Below are 19,424 nucleotides of genomic sequence, written 5' to 3'. Positions count from 1 at the left end.
TCCAGAGGCAAAAGTGCCATGCTTTGCAATCTCCGAGAAACCATTAGTAGCATGGTGAATCGGAGAATCTCAACACTTACTTTGTGCGACTGGAAAAGAATTTGTGATCGAATCAACGAAATACTTCGAAGAAGGAGGCGCTCTTTTCCCCTAGTCTAACAGTATGTCCAGAAACAAAACATTCCTGTTAAACAAGAGGAATGTAAAAAACAAAATGGTACAAAAGTAAAAAAAACAATTTCTTTTTGACAGTGAAAACCGGTGTGTGTGTGTCTCTCTCTCTCTGCTGGCGCATGGGTGTGGTGGGGTGCTGTGCCAGCCGTACAAAAAATTAAAGTGTCCCTTTCCATTCAATGGGTGTCTGAGTCGCTGTGTTCCAATGTCATCGAGCTAAAGCCAGCACAAAGCAAGAACTGATCAATGCGATTTACAAATTCTGGGAGAAATAACTGACCGAACAAAATTGCAACCATTTTATTAACAGGCTGTTTCGTGTTCTTCCTAGGATTGTTGAGTGGGGCGGGGCGGGGCGGGGCGGGGGGGGACATTCGGGAATGTGAGTCTGATTAAGAATGAATAAAGCATTTTATTTAAAACGCGTCTGGGTGCTGACAAATTAAAAAACAATTACTTTTTGACAATGAAAAGCTGTGTCTCTCTCTCTCTCTCCGCTGGCATTTGTAATTTAATTAATTAATTGCTTACACTAATATAGCACTTTATCTGGACACTCCACTCAAAGCGTAATCATTTTTAGTTTTAAATACATTTTAGCAAAGTCATGTACCATAAAAGTATGGTAATTAATACTTTCGCTGGAGTTTAAATAAAGTCGATGTTTTCTCTTTTTGGCTAGACTTTACTATCTAGCCATGAGATAAACAATAGTTTGTCATTAAACAACTTTATGTTTATTAATCTTCCTTGTTATGCACAGTGAGAATGATAATGTAATGAGAATTAATTTAATCACAGAGTGCTCATAAATTGTGCTAGGAAGAAAACAGATAGGTGTTCTGAAAGGTCATATATGAACAGGTTTTCGATGGAAAGAATGATAGTGTAACGATGACGGACACAAAAACTCAGACTTGCGGAGTTAAAAGCTGCCTTTCTTTTCTTCTCTGTCACCCACCGCCTGCCTGCCGGCTGTCCCGCGCCCCACCCAGAGAGATCTCTTTGATTAAATTAATTCCCATTACATTACCATTCCCACTGTGCATAACAAGGAAGATTAATAAACATAAGGTTATTTAATGACAATCTATTGTATATCTCATGGCAATAAAGTCAAGTCTACCCTAAAAAAAGTCAAGTCTAAGTGTCACATGCTACTATTTGTGCATGAACATAGTCATACTGTTACATATTTCTTTAGATATGTGATTGCATGTTTTTTTAAATCCCTGGCGGGACCGGGCATCCATAAGAATCAAGTTAAAGGTTTCATTGCACTTTGACAGAAACCAAAGAGAAAAGAGAACAACTTTTTGTTTAAGAGAAGAGTCACAGGATGGGCTGGATTTGAACACACAATTTCTGGTTTACAAGGCAGGAACATAGACCACAGTACCACCAGCAAAGGTCACATAAGAAACAGTGAAACAGCCCTACACATACAGAATCAACAGACGTTGTACAGCATGTACTACTGCGTTGCAGTATATGAATATAATTATATCGTTATTAATTTCTTTAGATACGCGATTCCATATTATATTAGCAGAAAAGCTTAAAACTACCACTTTTTATACCTGCTATTTCACATGTTAGTTAAAGACTTCGATGCTTAAAATGTTTAGGGAGAAATGGAATACTGGTGTGTATTTTTTCTTTAAAGTACCGATTCCTGGAATCTGACTGGCTGACACCCTTCTGAAGTGGTACCATAATCTCTGGTATACGGAAAAGAAAGCGTAGATAAAAAAGCTTGGATTTTCATGTATCTTATACAAGTATCTTTTAATACAGTCTTTGCTGTGCTCTTGAGGATCCTTGTGATATTTTGTGCTCTGGTTGAATGATGCGTTGCAGTTTAAATAATTTTCGTTGTTAGACATTGCAAGGGAGTTTTTATGTCCGTTACAGTAAAAGAAAATGCCTGACAAAGTAGGGCTTGGACAGATTCCAAGTGCTTCTACAAATGTGCTAAAGAAATGAGCAAAAAATGTCATTAATTCCTTTAACATAATGGCTAGCTAATGTCCTGTTAGTTAGGTCAACAAAATCTAGTGGTGTTTGTCAAAGAAAAAAATAAAAGTATTTCCGTTTAAAATGAAGGTTAGAAAGAATGTGGACCAGAGTAATACTTTGAGTTTACAGCTTGTCCAAAGTCATTCATTATTAATACAATTAGTAATATCTTCAGTAAAGGCTTTGATGCATAAATATTTCTGATAAAGGTAGGTTGTGTACTTTTGTCCAACTGAGCAATCTTGCTTTCATAAAATATACCAACTTTTTAATGACTGATGATTAACATGCTGTAATACACAGTTTAAATTTAAAAGCTCAAATGCTGTACATGAGAGGTTAAGCTTTATTGGCTCCTCCTGGCGGTTTTACAAGGTGATGCCAGATACTTTCCGGCATGACGTCAAATGACGCGTTACACCGCGTGATACTGCGTTTTCATGAGACACGCCCACTGTGGTGTATCGTGAAATACCCCACGTGTTTTGAATGGCTGCATCTGTAACTATAATACAGTGGTCAGACAGGCCCTTGATGAAATTGCCCCGTTAAACACTAAGGTAGTTAAAGCCACTATACACTCTCCATGGTATAATGATCCCACATGATCCCTTAAAAAAGAGTGCCGCAAACGAGAGTGCAAATGGAGGTCTACTGGTCTACTATTCAAGTCAGCATGGACTGATAGCCTGCAACAATATAAGAAAGACCTATAGAGAGCTCATTCGTTCTACCACTCTGAACCTATTGAAATCAGTAAAAATAACCCTCACTACGAATTTAAGACAATATATGTATTAAATGTGAATTTGTGTGAATTCCCACGCAAAAAGTAGAAAAAAGGCAAAAACATGGTTTCCTAACTACTTTTATAGAATTTCAAGATTCTTAAAATTTTAAGTGAATTTAAATTTAAAATGTATTATAAATTTTATAATATAATATACAGAAAAACATTTTTGATAGTTAATATTACAATATAAGGGCAGGCACATTCATTAGCATTGCTGGGGTTTAATTCAAGTCCTCAGGTGCTATCTGTGTGGAGTCCGTATGTTCTTCATGTTGCATGGGTTTCCTGTGAGGGGCTTCTGGGAAAATTGGCTTTGTGTGTGATTGTGTGCCGAAACTAAATTAAATTGAATAGATGTCAGTTTACAATCAGAAAAGGTACCATTTAAAATTATTCGGGGAGATAAAATGGAAAGAATAAAAATTATTATCATATTTTATTTTAAAAAATAAACCCTTAGGACATGTAATAAACATCTACAGCAAATATCTGTATTTATATCTGAAAAGCTTACTGTAAAACATTCTGTGTGTTAATTTAATTTGATCAAATATTTTGTGTTTGGAGAACAAAACCTAATGGAGGGCTAGTGTGTGGAGGAGAAGGTGTTGTGTTTCTTTTTGCCATCAGTATATTTACACAATTAATAAACTCATTAATGTAAAAGCAGCTCATATTTAATTTGTTTATTGGATCTACACGTGTTGCATAAACATTAAGGGATGAAGCTTTAGAGTTTATATGTAACCCCGCTCAAAACTGGTGACACAGCTGTTGATGTAAATGATAACTAAGAGAACTTTATTTCAAGGTCAGATATATATATGCCACCTTAAGTCCAAAGAAAAATCCAAAAATAATTTCTTCAGACTGGAGCTTATAGAACGTCAGCACAACTATATGATTAAGTATTTGCGCCTTGTTTCAAAGCTTACGTTTCACAATATGTAAAAGTAAACATACACAATTACTTGTATGTATTTTATTACACACTCTTTAAGAACAAGCCTACTCACGATGCAGAATGAAACACATACAGTACAACCTGCAGCTTTGTGTTTGTATATTGCATACAGCCTCAAATATATATTTCCCCCAATTCAGTTCAACAGCATCATTCTTTTACTTTCAAATAATTCCTGATGAAGAAATAGTCAAGGTATCCACCTTCCACTCAATAATCTCTAATCTTATTTACAAAATGTAAACAATAATCTGGTAGTCTGTCAATTTCCTTTCTGTTTCTAATCTCCACAGAAAAGATGACTAATACTCCAATGAGTCCTCTGTCTTGACCCAACACCAATACGGGAGAAGATAATTTAGGTGTGTACATTCAGGTGACAGGAGAGAGTTTAAGGAATTTGGGAGAGTTACTGTTAGCTATTCATCTCGAGCACTGGGCACTCCTCAGTGACTGAGCTGCTGTGATTTGTTGTGCTTGTTCCCCAATTGATATAATACCAATATTATTTTGCAACAGTTGAAAACATCAATCTATTGCCCAAACCATCACTATAACCAATTTAATAATCAGCAAGGTATGCGATTATGTGACTGCGCCTACTAGAGTAGGGGACTTGATCTTCAGTAAGAGTTGCTCCACTGGATTTTTCTTCCTCTACTTGGAATTAACTATCATCATAATAATAATAATTGCTAATACTTATATAGCGCTTTTCTGGACACTCCACACAAAACATCCCATGCTGGCCCCACTAACACCTCTTCCAGCAGCAACCATAGTTTTTCACAGGAGGTCTCCCATCCAGGTACTGACCAGGCTCACACCTGCTTAGCTTGAGGGGGTTTTCAGTTATGAGTTGCAGAGTGATATGGCTATAGGCTGTAATACTCCACCTCCTGAGTCATGGATATGTCTTGATAACCCATGAAGAACTCAGGTGCATATTGATTAAGAGTCTGAAGGTTAGCACTACTAGGTGCTAACACTACTAGGTTAGGTGTCTTCTTCATTTGCAGACATAAACTCCCCTTCTAACTGACACGAGCCCTGAGTTTCTGGCTGCTCTTTAGTATCCAGGTTCACTGGTAAGAATCTACAGGGAAGCAAAAGTTCCCTATTTAGAACATCTCAATCCTCAAGGCTCACCACAAAGTGAAATATCTTTATTGGGCTTTTCACCACAATTTACACTGTTGGCTCAGCACAGCACTCTCGAGCTGCTTTCTAAGGCCCACATTTCATACGTACACCTGTTAACCCATGTCAATGGTAGAACTGGTTACTTTGGCATCACAACGCCTCTTATTCATTAAATGTCTTTTCTCTGCAAGTTTGGAGACAAGATTATAGGCATATTTAAGGCTGTTTTTCAAATCCTGCACATAACAAGTTTTGGGATTGTGTCCCTCTGAAAACAGAGATCAATAGGAAACCAAGGTTGCATACCAAACGTTGAAAGAAAGGATGTCTCCTCGGTTGCTTCATTACGAGTACAATTATAAGTGTAGACAAGAGCATGTGGCAAATTTTTGCCAGTGCTCTGTCTTTCACTGTGTGCTTCCAGAAGATCCAGCAATATCTTATTGAACATATCCAGTGGATTCCTGTTCCACATCCCTCCTCTAGAGGGCACTCCTACCCTTTTCTGTTAAGATTAGCTTCTATTATTTAGTGGTGTGTCTTGTTTGAATTTTGGTTGAAAGCCTAGCGTCTCCACAGGTCCTGGCTCAGCATTGAAAGACAGACTCCCGGAAACCCGCCTACCAGTGGGTCCAGGAGTGACCTGACAGCATAGGCTTCACCCCGGCGTCCTGGCCTTCTGAGTCCGGGGCTCGGAGCGCCTGGTCCCGTTAAGGTTTTAGTACTGTGTTGCTGGTCTTGGTTCCCCTTCCCAGGGATTTTAACTGTCTCCATTCCCAGATGGATCACCCAGTCTCTTGACAACAGACTGTGCCCTGATAACCCCTTTTTGGACCCCTTTGGACTTGGTCACCTTCACCCTGTCTGTCATCCCATCCTGACCCTGCTGTATCTTCACTGATGTCCTTCTCCATACCCTTCTGGATTATACCGTCATGCATAGGGTCCTTAACTGTGCACTACACAGGAGTCAGACCTGGCTTCCATGACAATTCCCTCCAGGTGATAAGGTGTAGTATGTGATTTGACCCCTGACAGTTTACACAATTTAGCTACAATCTCAGATTCAAAATTGACACCTTAGTCACTGTGGATCCAAGTTTAAGGATTTCCAGATTTCTTTCTGCAATAGGAGTTCTGAAACCTCTCTGTGTGCACATGAGGGTTGCAGTGGAGGGATCATCTTGTAAGATGGGGAGGTCATCATTAATGGTCCTGAGAAAAGAAAGTTTATTGGGGTGGTAAGGAAGTACCAGTGGAATGTGATTGTCCAGGAGTCGCTATTTGTGTGCTTAAGGGCTATCATTGTGGGAAATGACAGTGTGCAGAGATTGATGTTCATGGTGAAAATGAAACATTCTGTGCCCTCAAAGATGGTAGTTGTCTAAAAGCTGGAGAGCATGGTTAGTGTTCCTAATATATGAAAGAAGTCCTTCGAATGGTGGTATGTATTTTATATCTTTATATAGCATATACAATCTGCCATATTTTAAAGACATACTGTATGATTATTAGACTGAAGTAAGATGTGAAGACAGGGTTCATTTTAAGGCCACTATGATGATTATTCATACAGTATTACCAAGCAAAACTTAATTTGTTAAACTATATAAACCTTCACCCGGTTCCAAATTATGAAAAGGTTATTTGAAGGCTATCCATTAAAATCATTGACAGTTGCTTTAATTTATCCAATTGAATGGATAGAACAGAATCCAGCAGGATTCATTTATTCCAGTACTTTGTCATCCAGTGGAACAACAAGCCTCACTGTAAAAATGGGAATAACACTGGGGTCTCCAGGTTTCAGAGGCACTCTGTTCACACCCACTATGAAAACAAATGAACGATTGTTTGTGATGCTGGATAAACGTTGCATTGTGAGACTTTGAAGTGTCTGCATTGTTACCTGTGAATCTATGGGAATATTTTCTCCCGCTGACACAGATTCACAAATTATTCCAGAGGGTGTAACACTTATTTTGACATCTGTTGTCACTTTTGGCTTGTACTGTGGACCAGGAGCAGCTGAGGAAACATAAATGAATGAAAATTAAATGCAGAATAAACATTATTAATCTGTACCTATCATAAATATAACATAGACAGTAATTGCAAAGTTTGATATCTCATGGGATGCATGTACAAGTAAGGCCATAGACACCAGATTTCTAGTTCCCACTAGAGGATGCAGGCAAGCTGACTAAAGTTGTACTCTGAAGGAATGTGCTCACTGTGCCTTCTATCGCAGGGATGTACAGTATATTGTTGCGTGTTTCCCTTTTCACTACACTACTGTCTTCATACACACTCCGTTTCACACACCTTCAATCTTACTACAAATTATTATGGCCAGAAACACATAATGTAACATAATCTAAATCCTAATATTCATTTATTCACATATTTAATAAATATAGTGTTAAAATGAATAGTTCATAAAAAATATTAAATGACCAATCTGAATACAAAATCAGACATTTCCCCAATACTGTACATCACTACAACCTTCAAAAGGTGAAAAGTGATTATTTAGGCATTTATGAATACAGTACCGGGTGGGATTGTGAATGTGCACAGCTCATTCAAGCTAAGTACAATGAAGTATTGAAAGTCCTAGAATAGGACTGCAGTCTCTCAACATTTCCACATGAAAGAAAATGATGACTTACGTGTAAATGTTTTCCCAATGTCCACATGATTAGTAGTCAGCTGGCACACTAAATCGGTCTCAGCTATAAAGTGTGGCATTTTGACCTGCATCTCTTGCACAGACGCCTTCAGGACCTCTTCCAGGTTGATTTCATGAAGGTGTTTCTCAACTGTTTGCAGCTATAACATGAAAATGTACGATAAATTACCTGATGGCACTGAAAAAATATTTTCAAAATGGTGGTACAAATACAAAAAAGTCATGTTTCACATAAAGTATCAAATCTTTATTTGTCAAACCAAAACACTTTTCTGACCTGACTACCATGAAGGACCTACATTAACATGATTGTTCTATATAACTGATGTATGTGAAACCATATCCAACTAATTTGAATTCCTTAAGTGGAAGCATTGCTTGAAATTACAATCAATCATTTCAGCTCCTTTGTTATTTAGAATTGAGTATGAATTGCACTGAACTGCCTCCAGATTCCATAACACTGCCCATAATGAAGGAGACTATGGAACTCAGTCTGATTTTACTTAGGATAAAGTAAGTGAGATCAAGAAGAGATCCATGAAAGGTGAGATCAAGAAGAGAAAGCACAAGCACTGGAGATAATGAGCTTTGTCCTTCAAGCTACTAAAATCAGATGGGTCTAATGATCTCCTTTCTGAGACCAGAGTGGACATATGGTTGCCACTGAGCAAACTGTCAGTCCTGTACAGTATTTTATAGCTAATAGTATTATAGCTATAGTATCATTGTATAAATTATGATGCATTAGAAAACCTTTGAATTATATGATGTAATTTCTATTTACTTGTGTAGACAAAATATAGTAAGAATACTGTATTTTATGATTCCCTTCACATCAGTATTTACCTTAGAGTGTGTATTTATTATTAGAAGGGCAGGACCTACCTTGCTGACATCCTCTGTCATCAATATGTAGAATCCAAGTGCATCTCCATTTAATGGCAGCTCCAGGGCTGTGACAGCACAGCCAGCGATTTTAATATTCTTGGTTCGAAACTTGCCTGTGCCTTTCATCATGGTAATGTCAATTTCCTGTTTAAAAAAAAAATACTGAAAAAATACTATACTGAAATTTGTTGAAATTGTGCATATCATAATATGTTATATATTCTTTTCACATTTGCAATCACTTAAGCCCATAGCAGCTGCCTAGCACATAGAAAAGTTTCAAACTATTGCATTACTATTTGTTTTGGGGACGCATCAGATAAAAAAAAACTGAGAAGAACATATTGAAGAGATTCCCTCAAATATTTAGCTTTTAATTATAAATATATATATATTTTCCTGATAGCTACTGTAGCTAAACAGAAAACACTGAACACTAGAATTGTTGCACCACCATGAAGCTGTTCTTTTGCCAAGATTCTAATCGCATATGTCACGGACGTCCAAAGGGACTAACCGTGGGGAGCAGGAGACGGGAAAAAGACCCATATGCGTAGCGGCGAGACGGGAAAAAGGCCCGGGCTCATTAGTGCAAAGAGTTCAGGAATGCCGTATAGAAACCTATGCCCTCAGGGAGCGGACGTGGGGCGCCCTGATGCTAGGCGGGTCTCAGGACATCCGAACGTCAATGCTGAGCGAGGACAGAGTGCAAGACCCGGAAATATATAGCCCAAGGGAAAGAGAGGGACAGGAAGGACAGCAGACCGGAAACTAGGGACAGGACAGAGAAGGAGCGCCCTCTGGCTGCAGAGGGTGTGACAGCATATTTGTGATGGAGCCCTGCAGGTGCACATCCTGTACAGTATCAGCGAGTGCGATTACATATATTTTTAATATCAGATACATATTAGGTTAAAATTATAAAAATATTATACATAATAGCTTTAAAAATTCAGTATTTAAAAGCAAAGAAGCAAGTAAAAAGTATGATTTCTGCCTAAGGGTATCTTTAAATTCCCTTACTCTCTGGTGGTCAAATGACAGGTACTGTATAACAAGTTTTTTTTTAATCCCTCATGACAGTGTCCACATGTTTGGTACACTCTTACAAGGATTTGACCTTTATAGATTTGAAGATTTCTGTTTTGAGTGCAATTTAAATGACAAAAGTGAATAAAACCACTATTAACCGACCAATGGCCCTGCCGCTCCTTACTTCGCTAATGGGATCGTCGCGGTTCCACGTGGTGTCGTGCCCCCCGCCACCCATTCCGTCCCGCACACCTTGGGCACGAACCCAGATCTCTGGCATAATGCAACAGGTCCCCAACCGCGTGAGCTAAAGGAGACCTCCCTCAGCCCAGGCAGCTGAGGTCCCTGCTACGCGCAGTGAGGGCGTTGACGTCAGCGCACTAGCTCCCGTACACTAACTTTGACCAAGCAGTTACTGAAACCAATGGAAAACCTGAATGAAGCAATAATCTCACCCTTTACCAGTTTTTCAGTAAACTGTCATAAACCCACGTCATACAGTAAATCCACATGTTAGTTATTGTTACTAGACTTAATTGCCCAAATTTATCAACAGGCATTGCGAGAGTGAATAACAGTCCAACGCAGTTCCCCGATTCAAAGTCCTTAATAGAAACCAAGTTAAAACGCTTAATTTAATAATTCAAAACAGATTCAGTAATTATGAACAGTTACAGTTAATAATAATAATAATAATAGTTTAGTAAATAGTTACCTTATGTTTTGGTGTTTAGTTTAAGTAATTTGTTTTTTAAGGATGTGCAACCAGTTACTTAATGTTAAGAATCACATACATCACAGACACCATTTTTCCTTATTGGAAGATTTCAGTGAAGCATTCTGAGTCACCTACTCTGTAAAAATCACAACCCTACCTGTGAACAGAGTCTGAGTTTGTTTTAATCCTATTCAGACATCATAGGCTTATCAGACTACAACACAAACTATATAATGTATGCTCCTGAAGTATATAAAACATATAAAACAGTACCATATAGTACTCAACATTATTCTTACAGATGTTATTACTATCTCCATCGTTTTGCAAGAGATTATTAATATTATATTGCATAAATGTTTTATAGAGGAGCATACATTTAAAAAGACTAATGTCATTAAAATGCAGACTTGTATTAGCTGCAACACAACTTACTGTACAGCACATGATAGACAAAGTCATCCAAATAAAAATATTTTAATCTGGCCTCAGTTTTGTTTTGTTTTTTGATGTGTTTGTTTATTGGCTTTTAAATAGTGTGACACTGTTTAGTTCTAAAGCCACATGATTATCTCGTTTCTAATTACTTATTTCTTAATTTAGCATTAAGTTAAAATATTATGTACTGTATTTTAATGTCAATGCAACTTGAAAAAAACATATCACAACAGACTATTGTTATACAGTATATCCTGCAAATATCTCACATTCTGAAACACATCCAGAGTGTCATGTTTATTTTTAATCTAAATGTAATATCTATCAACTGTGATACTTAAAAATTAATAAATATATTAATAATAAGTTTCTATATATACACATTTTAATTTTAATACATGTAATCTATTTAATTTTGTTTAATTTAAATACATTTAAAATTGTTATTATTAAAATAAGAACTGTGTAACAGCCGTGACAGCACGGTGCATTGAGAGACCTGCATCAGATTATTTGAAAAAATCAAGACTATAGTATATCTTAGCCTGAGCACAACAGCTCTGGTTGAAATACACTGCACAGTGGTGATGCAATGAGGAACTCTAAAGCATGTCTACTGTAAATGTCATTTATCAGGTGTTTGCCCACTCAGGATTTTTTTTGGAATTTAATTTGCTACTTCTACAGTGTTTGCTAATACTCATAATATTGTACCATCTGCTAATATGCCTTCTAAAAATATAAGAATCTCTGTTATTAATATAAATGAAGAACATCAGCAGTCCTAATGTGTATTCCCACAATATTGTATTAATTACATCTCCCCAGTTTGAAAACCACCTGAACTATATTGAGGAAAGCCCACATTCCACAACTAGAGAGACCATAGATTGAAATGACACACCAAACCTGCAGATACTTCAATCTCTGTAAAACTGTCCTCACCCTCTGAGTGGGTCTCTGAAAATGGAGAGGTGGAGTACTGGCGATGTGAAACCCCAGGACATGTGATTGCAGAATGACCACACAAATGGAGGTAAAAGAGTCAGGGCTACACGGACATTTTCCAGTACTCATCCCATTCCAGTCCAAGACTTCATGGCCCAAGTAAAGGTAAAAGGATGTCAAGACTATCCCGAACATGGGATGCAGTCTGACCATAATCCATGAGCACCTGATTCCTAAGAGGGGTAGGGGTAATGGCACCCAGTCTGGTCCTGTGGTTCTGATACAGTGTATTCACAGATAAGGGAAATGGTACAGGATCTGCTACTAACAGTTACAGTTCAGGGATGCTTGAAAAATGTACTAGTAAGACCTAAATTCTAGTATTTTGCGTTCAGATTTTATTGTTCGTCACCACTGAGATGACTGCTGATTTCAGGTCAAAGTTAAATCCTCTAATGTCATACTAAATATGATATTTATAAAGGGATATTTTCAAAAATCTGGAATGTTGCGTAGGGTTGCAAATGTAAAACCTTGTCACAGAAACCAACATGAACACCAAGGCTGTTGGTTTGTGGTACTAAAGGCACTAAGTGATAACAGTCACAGGAGTGAAAGACAAGACTGTTGTGTGTCGATGAAACATTAAGTAGAAAGAAATGGGAAAAAGGGTGTTTGCATTGTTTTGAATAAGAGAGAAATGGAGGAAAGGAGAAAGTATTCTAGTGATTATCTTTTCTGCAGTTCCCTTTTGTAGTTCATGAAACTGGCATACCATAAATTTGTGCTCTGTACTACACATTTTATCATGCATGATCCTGAAAACAGGAAAACAGGGCTTTTCAGTCTCCTTTGCTACTGTTCTGAGCCATCAGCCAGTTTCTGATATGAAGTAGACTTAATCACAGAGCCTTCCAGGATTGCTGAGATTTCTTTAAGCACAACCCCAGTGCATATAGAGCAATATTGTTTTTTGTGCAAGGTCCTGTAGCAGTCACTAAGGCTAGTCAGAAGCCTTGGGCTCAGAGAAAAAGGAGGCCTTGGGCTACTGGTAAAAGTAGGATTTTACAATTAAATATAAAAGGTGGTTTACTTTTCAAATTAACATTTACAATGTCTTAAACTGACAGCGTTAAGAACTACAGAAACTAACATTTATTGTGATTTCAGAATTTCCACAAGCAATGTTACAGCCGGTAGAGTTGCTGTCATTTGACAAGTATGTTAAATAAAGGTCTGAGTAAATTGGGTTGTAAAACACAGTGTTTTGGCAAATCTGTTCTCTGGTCATGCACAATATGGCCTACCTGAAGGTACACCTCAGTTCAACTGGTGAAACAATTTCTCGCTTCTTTACTTGATCTGCTGTATAGTAGGACTGCTGGTACATGAAGAGTATTGGATTAAGTGTAAAGCACTACATGTAAAGCATGAGGACTCCTTTAGAATGAAAAGCACTTGTCAAGAGCTGTTCCAGCTATTCACTGATCAGAGGGAGTATTTGGTGACCTCTAGTGGACAATGTTGATTAAAATCAATTGTAAATCATTTATTGTTTGTTTCCATTTCATCTACAGAGTCCAGTGGGCAGACTGTTCAGTCTCCAGCAGCTCAGACTGTTCTCCAGGAGATTCTGTCTCTATCAACTGTATATTCAGCAGAAACCTTGCCAGGCTAGACAAGCACCTGGTTTATCTCACATCAAACAATCAGTCTGCAATTCCTAAACAATTCATCATGAGTTCGTCTAGAGCAGCCTTAACACTGAATATGACTGCAATCTACACCTACACCCACTGATCCTCACCAACTTCTACAGATGTACGGTGGAGAGCATTCTGACCAACTGCATCACAGTCTGGTACGGCAACTGCACTGCATCCGACCGTAAGGCACTACAGTGGGTGGTCAAGACTGCCCAACACATCATCGGCAGTGCCTTACCATCCATCCAGGAAATATACAACACCAGGAGTCTGAAAAAAGCCACCAAAATTATGTCTGACCCCACTCACCTTGGTCATAACTTGTTTGTCGCACACAACTAGACTCCAAAATAGCTTCTTCCCCAGAGCTGTCAAGTTGGTGATGCCCCCACTCCCTTCCATCTTATTATGATCTCTCCTAACACCCTCCTGTACCCACAACCACTGTACTCCTACACCACCACACACACATGTAAGCCAAAATTGTACTGTCCCCTCGATAGCCCAGTAAAATTGTAACAGGCATAATAATATTTAATATTAATTAACCATACTACTTTTAACCACACTATTTTTTTGCACTGTTCCAAGAATTACTGTACCTTGCACCGTTTTTGTCCTGTTAAATTTTCTCTGTTTGCGGAATTTTGCACAGTTTTCGATTACTTGATTACATGTTATTTATGTTATGTTATTACATTACTATTATTGCTATTGTGTAACTGTCTATTGTCTCATCTTCTGTCCTATTTATATACTGCACCTGAGTGACTAATGAGAAACACATTTCATTATACTATGCACCTGTGTAAGTTTAATGACAATAAAGTTGAATTGAATTAAAGTTGAATTGAATCCAGACTGATGACGCAGGAGATTACTACTGTGGACAGAGTGGTTGTAGCTCTCCTCTCACATAGTGATACAGATCTGTACAAAACCCACCCTCAGCTCTTCAGGAACTGGAACTACAGGGTAATGAGACAGAGAACAGCTGCACAGCTGAAACTGTGGGACTGAATATGTTTGGGTTAGTACATCATGTGTGAAATTAGTAAATAAACACATTTATATTAATTCAGTTTCAGTCTGGCTCCACACTCCCACTAGTTATAAAGCTCTTGCAGTGAGCCTTCCGTTTCCTTCGTGAACCATCTGTGTCTCACCTGTCATACACCCTTCCCTCCCCACCAGCTCGATCAGTCAAATACCCCCCGGCTGTCCCCCCCCTTACACAGTATCACAGGACCCTGCAGAAACAGTGGGACTGAACACAGCTGGATTTGTACATTCTGTTAAAATACCCTGTAATAAACATGTACAGTGAAACATGAGTACACCCCATGAAAAGGTTTGTCTTTGGTTACATTTTTGGACAAAAGGATAGTCATTTCAACAATACTGATAGCTAAAGGTGATCTCATTTTAAAACTCAACATTGAAAAATCAAATTTTGCACTCATTTGTACTATTTAAATCAACAGAAAGGCAATTTCCTTGTGGGAAAAAAGTTAGTAACAGCTACTTTTATCATTGTATCAAATGCCTAAAATTAGAATCAGGTGCAGATGATTAGAACATCATTAGAGAGTAACTTGGACGGCACTGCCTTATAAAAACATCAGAAACCTGTGGTCTGGATTGGTCTTAGCAATTGAGGTGTGTGGCTACATCATGCCAAGATCACAAGAGCTCTCTGAGGCCCTCAGAAGAAAGATTGTTGATGCCTATCAGTCTGGGAAGGGTTTTAAAGCCATTTCCAAGCAATTTGTAGTGTCCACTGTCACTCCACTATCCGAAAGATCATCTACAAATGGAGAAAATTTCAAACCACTGGCAATCTCTCCAGGCCAGGTCGTCTCACCAAATTCAGACCAAGAGCTGACCGAAAGATGCTGCAGAAAGTCTCCAATAACCTCAAGATAACATCAAGGGATTTACAGGCAAGTCTTGCCTCAATCAATGTCAAAGTGCATGAGTCAACCATCCGAAAGAGACTGCACAACTTTGCCCTAGATGCGAGGTCAGGAAGGAAGAAGCCTCTGCTCTCAAAAAAGAATATAGATGCAAAACTGAAGTTTGCCAGCCAACACCTAGGTGAAGATCAGGACTATTTGAACAGTGTGCTCTGGATGGATGAGACAAGAGTAGAGCTGTTTGGCCACAATGCCAGATGTCAGGTTTAGCGAAAACCAAAACCTGCCTTTGACCAAAAGAACCTCATATATACCAACTATAAACCATGGTGGTGGAAGCATTATGGTTTGGGGCTGCTTTTCTGCCTCAAGGCCTGGCCAGCTTGCCATCATAGTCAACTATGAATTCCACATTCAAAAAAAGAAAAAGAAAAGTGCTTTTAATTACAGACATCTACAGATGCAGCCATTCAAAATGCGCGGGCGATACCGCATTATTTTCCGGTGCGCTGTATGCAGTCTACCGCGAGTTACCAGTAAATACCGCTAGTTACTGTAAATTCTCCTATAATACGGCAAGCAAAATAATAGTATCCGGAATTTCCGCAAGGTGGAGCTAATAAAGCTCACCCTCTCATGTTTGAGCTGTCGCCATCAAAGTCTTTAACGAAGATATTACTAATAGTATTAATAATGAATGACCTTGGACAAGCTGTAAGTGTAAACTCAAAGTATTGCTCTGGTCCACATTCTTTTTTTCATTGACCGTCTTTGTTAAAGTAACACCACAGCATTTCGCAATCACGCATTTGTTTCCAATCATGCAAAGTACAGTAATTTTTGAGAATCGATTCACCATGCCTTTCATATGCTCATAAAAGAGATTGATTTAGGAACATAAACATATTACCGTATGCAAACTGTACTGTATACAGTATGTATATGTATATTTGATGTCTTAACTGTGCCCGTTTAAGTATTGAATATTTATATGGAATTTTACCACTGAAGGGAAATCTTAGTGCCTGAGCATAAAAAGAATAGGAGCATACTGTAACGTGTTTGAAGGCCATAAACGATATTAATTTTGGAACTTAAACATACAGTATATGGCTGGTCTCGGTACTTTCAAGAAAACATACACACCAGTATTCCATTTCTCCCTAAACATTTTAAGCATCGAAGTCTTTAACTAACGTGATACCACAGTCCACAAGCATACTTTTAGAATTTGATTAAAAGGGAATATAATATGGAATCGCGTATCTAAAGAAATTAATAATGATATAATTATATTCATGTTGCAAAAAAACTGCAACGGAGATAAAAACTCCCTTGCTTTTAACAGAGCATTCCATAATTTCTAACTACGAAAATTATTTAAACTGCGACACTTATCATCCAGAGCTCGAAATATCACAAGGATCCTCTAGAGCAGTGGTTCTCAAACTGTGGTACGCGTACCGGCAGTGGTATGTGGAGTGCCGCCAAGTGGTACGCCAAATGACCCTGGAACTGTGTTGTGTGCGCTGAAAAATCGGGACGGGTTTTTATATTTTGTATTTTAATATGTGTCGAATACGCAGCCTACGTACTACGATACAGTGCGCGTTAATACTTCAGTGGACACAAGAGATACTCTGTAATTCTATACCACTCTATAGGGAATGCGTGCTACAGATGCAAGTGACCAATTGTATTTAAAAAAAGCTACTGTATCTCCAGCAAATAGGGAGAAAGGAGAATGTGTGTGATTTTGGAACTATGCCAACGTTGTAAACACAGGAATGCATAGTAATGCATGCTATGAACGCAGGTCATCTTGTGAGCACACAAAAGCGTGATAACAGAAAAATATTTAAGAACTGTTCTAATTTGAGAAAAATACACCTAGCATCTCTGTGTTTTGCTCCCATGCGCATGAAATAAAACTTTAAATAAATACGGAAATAAAAATGGAAAAGCAGAAAAATGCAAGCTTGCGTATTGCTAAAGCAGGTAAGCTACACTATTTTTGAAGAACCTTATTTACCGTTGGCAAAAGAGCTGACACGTATTATGTGTAGAGAAAAAGCTTCTAAACAGCTTGACTTGCTGCCCCCCTCCCCCTGAAAGACAGTCATTCATAGAATTATTGAAATGAAGGATTATATCAAAAGTACACTGATAGAGCGCGTTAAGATGAGCAGATGTTTTTCACTGCAATTAGATGAGTCTGTAGTCGATTTGGCCAATTTGTTCTTTTATGTTAGATACGTTTGATAAAGTTTGAGGGCATGTCCCATGAAGACTTTCTGTTCTGTAAACCGCTACCAACAGGAACTACAGGAGAGCACATATTTCAGCTTCTGAATGAATTTATCGAAGAGAATGGCCTCGACTGGATAAAATGCGTCTGAGTTTGTACAGACGGTGCTAGAGCAATGACAAGCTGACATAACGGTGTAGTTGCACAAATTAGAGAGGTTGCTCCAGAAATGAATGTAGGCATTACAACTTCCACCGCGAGACCTTTGCCGTCAAGAAAATGCCTGACGATTTAATATCTGTTAGACTCTGTTGTGAATTGTATCTAGGCTCGAAAAATTAATTCACTTCGGCTTTGCTCAACTAAACAGGCTCACCCCTCTCACTGAAATGGTGCTTTTTTATTAGTTGTTGTTAATGTGTTTTTTCTGAGAGGCCACCTTTAAAAGCACTATATCAAATAAAGTTTATTATTATAATATTTATTATATGTATGTGTGAGTGTGAGTGCATGCGCGCTCATGTTGGTCATTGAGAATTTCTGGGGTTCCTATGAGAAGATGACTTGTAGGTGGTACTTGGATGCTTTGGTTGGATTAGGGGTGGTACTTGGTCCAAAAAGTTTGAGAACCACTGCTCTAGAGCACAGCAAAGACTGTATTAAAAGAATCGCGTATCTAAAGAAATTAATAAGATATAATTATATTCGTGTAGTGCGACAGGGCTGTGTAGGGCTGTTTCACCTCTCTTCATGTGACTCTATTCAAAAGCCATTTAGCAAAGAGGGGATGAGAAGAGTGACAAACTAGTATACAGTACTTTAAAACATTAATAAAATAATAATAATAAAAACAATAATAAAAAACATTGCCACACCCGGACCGTTAAACCAACGCATTAGCACATCAAAGCCCATTTATGAGCCGGGCGCAGTAACTATTTTGTCCCTTGATTTACTGATCTGCATTAATTACAGAAATCGAGTTCCTGCTCTTTGCAGACGACCTGGTCCTGCTGTCGCCCACAAAACAGAGGCTGCAGCAGAACCTTGCACTGCTGGAGCAGCACTGTCAGGCCTGACCGCTGACAGTCAATCTGGACAAGACCAGAGTTATGGTTTTCCAGAAAAAAAGCCAGACCTCCATTAGTCTTCCTGAAATCGTCGGATTATGAAAGAATAAAAGCATCTTATTAAAAACACGTTTGCGTTTGTTTGGGAGCTATATTATGTATTTTTCATATGTAAGATATAATGATGTGTTCCTGCTTACACATCGCACAACTTTAAAAGCTAGAAAAACAGGTTTCGATTCATATTATCTGGTGAGCCTTGTTTTGTCAAAGGACAGCACAAAAAAAAAAACAGACATTGTGTGGTACAGAACGGAGCTCAGTCAATTCAAACAAGTTCAGTTTCAAAAAAACTGCAACGGACATAAAAACTCCCTTGCTTTTAACAGAGCGTTTCATAATTGCCAACTACGAAATTTATTTAAACTGCGACACTTATCATTCAACCAGAGCTCGAAATATCACAAGGATCCTCTAGAGCACAGCAAAGACTATATTAAAAGTATACTACTGACAAACTAGTATACTTTAGATATTTTTTTCTGAACCAGGGAAAATCTGATCATGATCATGTTTCTCTATAACAATAATAAAAACATTATTTTACATATCACCTTTATGTGATATCACCTTAAGGACAGCACATACAAGGGTTAATTGCACAATGGACTG

General features: G+C 38.2%; 1 long non-coding RNA gene and 1 pseudogene across 2 annotated transcripts in view; one reads left to right on the top strand and one right to left on the bottom strand.

Moving 5' to 3' along the window:
- LOC148646851 (Ig kappa chain V-III region MOPC 63-like) overlaps positions 1-19,424 on the top strand; it is a 230,652-nt pseudogene that overhangs the window by 104,013 nt on the left and 107,215 nt on the right. The gene's annotated exons all lie outside the window — the stretch shown is intronic.
- Positions 6,829-8,844, bottom strand: LOC148646854 (uncharacterized). The gene is made up of 3 exons (XR_015927661.1): positions 8,674-8,844; positions 7,766-7,925; positions 6,829-7,121 (listed from the first exon to the last, which is right to left on the bottom strand). It is a non-coding gene; the product is annotated as an uncharacterized LOC148646854 (long non-coding RNA).

The sequence above is a fragment of the Lepisosteus platostomus genome, chromosome 16, assembly GCF_059453375.1.
Source record: "Lepisosteus platostomus isolate fLepPlt1 chromosome 16, fLepPlt1.hap1, whole genome shotgun sequence".
Taxonomy (NCBI): Eukaryota; Metazoa; Chordata; class Actinopteri; order Semionotiformes; family Lepisosteidae; genus Lepisosteus; species Lepisosteus platostomus.
The sequence above is the reverse complement of the archived record's forward strand: the minus strand, read 5'-3'. Positions and strand labels throughout refer to the sequence as shown.